General features: G+C 47.0%; 1 protein-coding gene across 1 annotated transcript in view; it reads right to left on the bottom strand.

Moving 5' to 3' along the window:
- Nucleotides 1-4201: 4201 nt before the first annotated feature.
- The window catches only part of Csnk2a2 (casein kinase 2 alpha 2), a gene marked incomplete at its 5' end in the record, with an annotated part of 44857 nt that continues 41099 nt past the window's right edge, over nt 4202-7959 (bottom strand). Inside the window, 1 exon segment of the mRNA XM_008834862.1 lies at nt 4202-4644.

The following is a 7959-nucleotide window of genomic DNA, read 5'->3' as shown; positions in this document are numbered from 1 at the left end:
ACACACACACACACACACACACACACACACACACACACACAAGCACACAAATAAAAGATAACAAGGTAATGTCAACCTCTGGGCTACACACACACTTTAAAATGGATTTTTATTATGTATTATTATTATTATTGAGGTAGGGTCTTACTATATATCTGTGACTGCCTAAAACTTGCTGTGTAGACTAAGCTGGCCTCAAATAACCAGAGATCTGCCTGCCTGCCTCTGCTTCCTGAGTGCTGGGATTAAAGGTGTGCATGATCAGCACAAATTGATTTTTAGATGTACAGCTTTAGTAACTCAGACTTCATTTATTTATTTAAATTTGGTGTTTTGAGCTGGGCGTGGTGGCGCACGGGGTCTCACTATGTAGCACTGGCTAGCCTGGAACTCCCTATGTAGACCAGGCTGGCCTTGAATTCAGAGAGATCTGCCTACCTCATCTGAGTGCTGGGATTAAAGGCATATGCTACCACACCTGGCACTAAGACGTTTAAACATCAGTAATGATAAGTGTCCCTTTCAGTGCACAAAGACCTTGTCAGATGCTAACTCTCAGGGACAAAAGGATTCGGGTCAATCTAAAGCACCTAACCCTGGGACCCATGGGGATGTACTGCACAGTAGAAGGCAAAGCATCTTCTGCACCTCTCTTTGTTGCTAGGACAGTGGTCTGGCATGGCAATATAAGTGAGAAGGTATGCTCCTCAGTCAGAGCAAAGCCAGGAAATGCCCTGAACACCCAGAGACTTCAGCTGGCAGATGGAAGGGCAGAGACCTGGGGTCTGGCAGACAAGGATCTGGCTAATCCAAGACTGAAGTCCCAGTGGAACTTTGTTGGACCCCTGCATGTGGTAATTTTTAAAAACACTTCTAAATATACCACCAGGAATATGTACTTTTTGGTGGATGGCAAAGCATCCCCAAAAGGACATGATACCGACCCTTTGAAGCTATTCTTCATCCAGGCAGCCATGATCTGCTCTCCTTGTTCTTCCCTTTCCAGGCTGTCACTCAAATGGAGCCCTTCAGTAAGCAGTCTTTGAGCCTGGCTTCTTAGCACAGTGCATCCGAGAGGCACATTATTTTAACAGCCTGACAAATAGCATTCTGAAAAGCTCATCCATCTTACCTCCTGTCCCTTGGTCATAGCTATTTGAAATCTCTAGTCTTCACTGAGTAGCCTTTTGAAGGCTCACCCATGGCATTCCAAACACATTAAAATCAGCCACTTTTCACATTTGAGTTTTCTTATAATTTTCTGAGATTGTATAATTGTGACCAGTTATAAGAAAAAATTTAAGAGTTATGTTTATTTTATGTGTATGGGTGGTTTGCCTGCATGCATACAAGTACACCCATGTTGTGCAATGCCCATGGAGGCCAGAAGAAGAGTGTCAGATTCCCTGGAACTGGAGGTACAGTCATTAGCTGCCATGTGGGTGCTGGGAACTGAACCCAGGTCCTCTGCAAGAGTAGCCAGTGCTCTTAACCACTGAGCCATCTCTCCAGCCCCCCCCTTTTTTTAAAAATTTGTGTGTGTTTGTGTGTCTGTGTACAAGCATGTGAGTGCTGGAATACAGGTGGTTATAAGCCACCCAACATAGGTGCTGGGAATTGGCAACTGATTTCTCTCCAGCCCCAAGAAAAATATTTTTTGAAGCAAATATTGATGTTTACAGGATTGTACATTTTAAGACATTTAATTCCACCTACATCTACCCCATCTACAAATGTAGAGTAGATTTTCTCATTGCAGCAATTTTGAAAGCCTAGCAGTAGTGTAGTTTATTAACAGGAATTGCATTAACGGTAGCCTATCATATGACAGAATACCATGCAGCCAGGAATAGAGGTGTAGTGTAGATATAAACATGCTGACCCAGAGTTTCACAATCAAGTGAAATGAAAAGTTTTAGAAAAAGAATGTATCATTGTATTACATTTCAGAAGATAGTAAAGGCATGTGGAAACAAATGAGAGGGTATATACCAAATTTAACAGTGATTATCTGTAAGGGAAGCAAGAGAGAGCTCTTGCATGTTATGTGTGGTTTGCATTATTAACTTTTTGGTAATTTTTTTTTTTTTTTGAGACAGGGTCTCCCTGTAGCCCCAGCTGTCCTGGAGCTCACTATGTAGACCAGGCTGGCCTTGAACTCACAGAGATCCACCTGCCTCTGCCTCCTGAGTGCTGGGATTAAAGGCACACACCACCATGCCTGGTTCAACATTTGATTATTTAAAATTTTTTTTTTATTTTATGTGTTTTCATGTATTGCCTGCACATAGGTAAATGCACCTGTGTCGTGCAATGCCTACGGAGGACAGAAGAGGCTGTTGGATCCCCTGGAACTGGAGTTACAGTTGTTAGCTGCCATGTGGGTGCTGGGATTCGAACCTATGTCTTCTGCAAGAACAGTCAAGTGTTCTTAAACGCTGAGCCATCTCTCCAGCCCCAACATTTGAATTTTTTTACCACAAGCATAAATTATCAAAGTTACAAAGTATGTAAGTTACCAAAGTAACTTTATTCATCAGGAAAATGCAATAAATATTTTACTAGCAGCATAAACAGGACTACGGGAAGATGTGAAGGGTTCTCTGATGTGACATGTGAAGTGTGCTGTGGAGGCTCAGATGTGGCTCAGATTAGCAGGCTCTTTATCCCCTTCATAGTCCAAACAACCCAAGTGCCTGGAGTGGTGGCACACATCTTTTGACCCCAGCACTGGGGAGGCAGAGACAGGTGGATCTCTGAGTTTGAACCCAGCCTGGTCGACATGGCAAGTTCTAAGCTAGCTAGGGCTACATAGTGAGACCCGTTTCAAAACAAGAAAACTACAAAACAAAACCAATCTAAGTAATTTTCCTTCCCTCCCCTCTACAACAGTCACAAAACCCAGGTGTCTGATAGTCTTCAGAGGCCTCTGAAAAACAAGACTTCCATGCCTGGAAGTGGAGAGCTGGGTTGAAAAAGCAGGGGAAACTGACTAAGCTAGTGTCCCAAGTTCTTTGTGAGCTCCAAAGAATTTCCAAACTTACTCCTGTGTCTAGCTAAGATGCTCCACAGCTGCAAAGGCCTTTAATTGCTCACAGCTCTGTGTGAAGAAAGTATAGACTTACTGTACCAACATACACGTGAATCTGATTACACATGTGAACTAGCATGCACATGTAAATGAGCAGTTCTGATGCTGTCCCAGTAATCTGGAAGACCAATAGAGATTTGTAGAGCTTTGACTCTATAGACCGTGTTCCATGAGAAAACCAGGCCAATGGTGGGGCTAGCAACAAGCCATTTGTATCCCACTGGTCTTAAAAAGTCTGTGGCCAGGGGACTGGGGGTCACTTGCTGATGCCCAGGGGCATTTTCAAGCTTTTATTCTTGGGAAACTGGTTGGATAGTACAGTGGGTTCAAAGGACTCTATGACAGCTGAAGAGGCCTGTGGGCTTACGCAACAATTGCTTTACTACTGTGAGCATTCACACAGCTATTCAAAACCAAGAGGACAAGAGGGTGCGGAGCACTCGGCCCCTGTGAGGAGCAGGCTGGTCCCATCCCACTGCCTGTTCAGAATCTGCCTATGCTTCTGCTCTCTACAGGTAGCCTGGGGACAGGTAAGGCGAGGATGGCTGGGCCAGGCTGGGTGGCCAGCATGTGGTTACTTCCCCAGCACAGCTGTGATCCTGGTCTGACTGGTTTGTTTCCTGTAGCACCTGCTGCTTGCACTGCAGCTTTTGTGTATGCGGGCTGCTTTCCCTCCAGTTCCTGGGAGCCTCAAGGTGGGAGAAGCCCCCTTGGGCCTGATTCCTCTCCTGTCATTGGACAGTAGACTCAACCGGCTTCCAGGACTGGGACGTTTCTTCAGAAGGGAGTGGGCATGACTGGGTGATGGACTAAAACACTGAGATGTGGACAGAGACAACAAACAGGGCTGTGGCATCTTGCTGAGCTCACCATTGGGGCATTTATTCCCCTCCAACACTGAACCACTTTGTGTGGGAGGTGAGTGGACATTGGTGATGGAAATATCAACAAGGCCCAGTTCTCCAAGCCCAGAGCACATCAGGCCAGTTCACTCCACTCCACCTGACATGCCATTATGGCCCTACCTCCCTCTGGGTAGAGCCTGGCACAAGGGCCCTTCTATCACTCAGTCCTCTTCTGGCCCCTTCCAGACTGAAAACTCTCCATCCATTTCTTTTAAAACTTTTTATTCAATAATATATACTTTTAAAATAATAATATGTAACTGCCCATCATGCCATACACTGCCCGTCCCAACTGGAGTCTGTGGTCAGCTAGTCCCCAGGGTTACCTGGAACATCAGGCCACCACAGGATGAGTCAAGGGGCACGGGAAGCAACAGTAACCAACGACCATTTTGCATACCCTTCACATTTCCCATGCTTTCTGGGTCGGGAGAAGTCAACAGGAAGCCAAAGGCATGTGAACCTTTTACATTCGGAAGTGAGGTCTGATTTACGGTGGTGGGCTGCCCTTCAGGTGGTCTAGTTGGAGTTCGCCAAGCCTGCCACCGTTTTGTGTCTGCTCTTGGAACGTGATCTCGCTACACACGTTAAGACGTTTGGTTTGGTTCTTGTTCTGCTTATGGAAAAGTGGGAGGAACCGCAACAGACCTGGGGAGAGATGGGAGGAGGGGAAAGACGGCATTAATCAATTTGAGCCAGAGACAGGCAGGCCACCTGGGGGACTTCCTTTTCTCGAAGAGGGCTGGGGACAGGGCTCAAGCTTGTCTTCTCCATGCCACTTGATGGGACATTTGCTGCATGGGCCCAGGCTTCGGACAGCATCCTCTTCCTCCTCTCTGACCCCAACAGAAGCAGCCATTAGCCTGGCCTCCTGGAGAGGAAGGGAAGAGCTTGGGGGACACCATGTCACAATTCTCCTGCCCTGTCCCTTGGGTCCGGGTGCTGATGTAGATGTCTTGTGACCATCCTGCAAGCCAAGCTACAGGTCCAATCCTAGACCTCCCTCAGACCTGACCCAATTTCCTGAGGATGTCTTGGGTCTAGGAAGCAGAGGACTTGGTTTCTACTAAGGGAAGAAGACCAAGTCCACTGATAATGAAGGACAACAGGTGGGATCAAACATCTTCATCCTGCCTCTGCAAACAGCTGCCTAACGCAACCTGAACACAAGTCTCCTTCCACATCCCACAGTTAGGTGGGTGAGAAGCCAGTGGCCAGATTCTTGAAGTGTCTTGCAGGAGAGAGAAGCACTGGTAGCCAGCAAGCTGCCTCAGTCACTTCCTGAAAACTTCCTTTGGGTAAAGAAATGGTCCCACTGCTTAGTGTTTGAAAAAGGCTGACTGCATGGTAAGAGATTTGCCTTTAACTACTTCAGCCAATTTCCCAGGGTCCGATCCAGAGGAACCAGTGAGAAAAAGCAGCACATGCATGAAAGGTCCCACCATCTGCCAAACAGTGGCATAGGCTCACATCCACACGCATGTGCTGCAAGGATGGGGGTGGGATTTTCACAAGCGCCCAAGACTGAGTTAAAAGTCATGCAACAAAGCCAGCCAGTCAGCCCCAGGAAGCATCTTGAGTGGTACCAGAAACAAGTAGAATCCTACCACACTCCAGGCCTGCTTCTAAAGTCTTCACACCAAGCTGACCTCTGCCACCACAATGATCTTCCAAGTTCAGATTTACAGCCCCTCCCCTTGCCCCCAAGAGACAGGCAATGCAAATTAAGGTCCTCACAGGCATGATTGGTTTGCCTCCCACTGCTGAAGGGTGGGTGTTGTCAACATTTTTATTTAGGAAAAGAGGATGTGACATGGTGCCACACAGGGCCATGAAGCAGGAACTGGGTCTGCAGCATTCACTTGGAAAGGATCGCAACCCAGGCAACGGTGCAAACAGAAGGCTCCATGGTTCTTGAAGACTGCTACTGGGTGTCGAGATTTCTGTCCCAAACTCTTAAGTCACCATGTACAGCAAGAAAAGCCAGCAAGTGAAAAACTGTTAATTTATTGATTCAAAGTTAAAAAAAAAATCCCCAATACATGCAGTTCAGGGTTAAGTATCACATTTGTAGCACATTGTTGAGTCTTGACACAAAGGTATGCAGCAGCTGCATAAGTCCACCATGCTTCCAGCTTCCACAATGCCTGACTGGGGTGTTTCCACGAACAGATCCCTGCCACGCACAAGCATGCCATTACTAGTTTCGTCACCTCCCCTCCCCGCCATCTTCACCCTGGGGTTAGTTTTTAAGGGCGGGACACACTTCAATTTTAATTTATTAAGCTCCCTGACAAACTCAGGTTCTTGTGTGCTGAGATTTGTTTGCTTTCCCTTTCAGAAGGTCTGGCTTCATGAAGCAACCACCTAGCTCATTTCTTAGCCATTCAGTTCTGTGCAGGAGGGAGACTGCTTTCCTGTGGGTATCCATGCAAGTTTCCAACTCCATTATTTAATCTAAACTGGCATTAAAGAAAAGGGTTAACTGGGATCCTAGATTTATCTCGATTTTTATATATATATATAAAACTCTTCCCATTGTTCATGTGCCAAAGTAGCTCTGCTTCCATCACATCAGCGCAGCATCTGGAGAACCTAAGCTGTTTCCCTGAGTAGGCAAAGGCCCCATGGCCTTTGGCACCAGCTCTCAAAGGCCACTGGACCCAAGCCAGGGGCAGTGTCCTCTCCAGGCACATCCAGTACAGAAGCTTGGTGTCCCCTAGTTCCATCCTTCCAAGTGTGTCTCCTAAAGATCTACCTTTAGACACTTTTCCTTACTAGTTTTTCTTTCATCTGACCCTCCCCAGCCACTCTCTCTAAGCCCCCAGGATTCCAAGCTTTCCTGTCGCCTCTGAGCAGTCCTGAGGATCTCTTTATCTCTGCTATGGGACCCATGGATCCTAAACCTGGTGGGCAATGACATGATGGGGATGATGGGGAGGGTCCATGAAGAGGTGTGGCTGGGTACTTCACTGGGTCAGCCTGGGCGTTCCTGCTCTTTCAGGACAAGCCCCAACAACACTTGCTCTCAATTTGCAGGCAATGGCTTCTCCTGCCCAGCTCCTGTTCTATACCTTCCTACCACAGGGATAGGCAGAAAGAGGGCCAGCTGACAGGAGCCAGCAGGCTGAACTGCTACCAGCACACTTGCCAGCAACATTCTCAGCATGGTTTTCTCAACCAGGCCACCTTGTGGCCATCAAGGAAGAGACACTGATCACTGATTTGGAGTCAGCCCAGAGACTCTTCTCAATGCTCTAGGGGCAAGTTCTAGAACACAGGCAGTACCTGAGATGACAGTGCAAACTACCCTGTTCCCCACTTTTTTTTTTTGCTTTTCATTAGGAAATAAGTCCTTGTCATAGGCACTTTTAACCTGTTATAAGGTAATAAAACAAATGAAAATTACTGAGATGAGCTTTAGAAAAAATATGTTAACTGAAAAGGTGGGTAAATCAATCAGTTTAATCTGAATACAGGACTAGACTCCCACACCTTCTCACATACTCACATACACCCTTTACTCTCCAAACCCAGGTAAACATGAAAACTCAGGTCCACTTGGACCCAAAGTAGTTTTGGAGACAGGTAAAAGAGGTCTACAAACTTCAGTTTGGGAAAGACCAGTCTAAGTGTCAAGTTCAGACCCAGAAGGGAGCACTTCAAAGCCAGTTCTGCTCCACATCTAAGGCATGAAGAGAGGTAAAGTGCTGCTTCCAAAGGAAGAGTTCCTGCTGAGCCAAAGCTGCAGCTACAGGCCCAAGGACAGCAGGTCAGCTGGGCTGCCTCTCCCACAGCACACCAAAGCAGGGAGGGGCAGAAGCACATGGCCAGACTTTATTTCCAGATGCTATTACTGCTTCTGGAGGACCCAGGACAAAGAGGGGTTACTGCGCTATCAAGACTCTCCAGCAGGCCCTTGAGCAACAGAGAGAGAGAGAGAGAGAGAGAGACAGAGAGAGG

The sequence above is a fragment of the Nannospalax galili genome, unplaced genomic scaffold, assembly GCF_000622305.1.
Source record: "Nannospalax galili isolate Female #2095 unplaced genomic scaffold, S.galili_v1.0 scaffold957, whole genome shotgun sequence".
Classification (NCBI taxonomy): Eukaryota; Metazoa; Chordata; class Mammalia; order Rodentia; family Spalacidae; genus Nannospalax; species Nannospalax galili.
The sequence above is the reverse complement of the archived record's forward strand: the minus strand, read 5'-3'. Positions and strand labels throughout refer to the sequence as shown.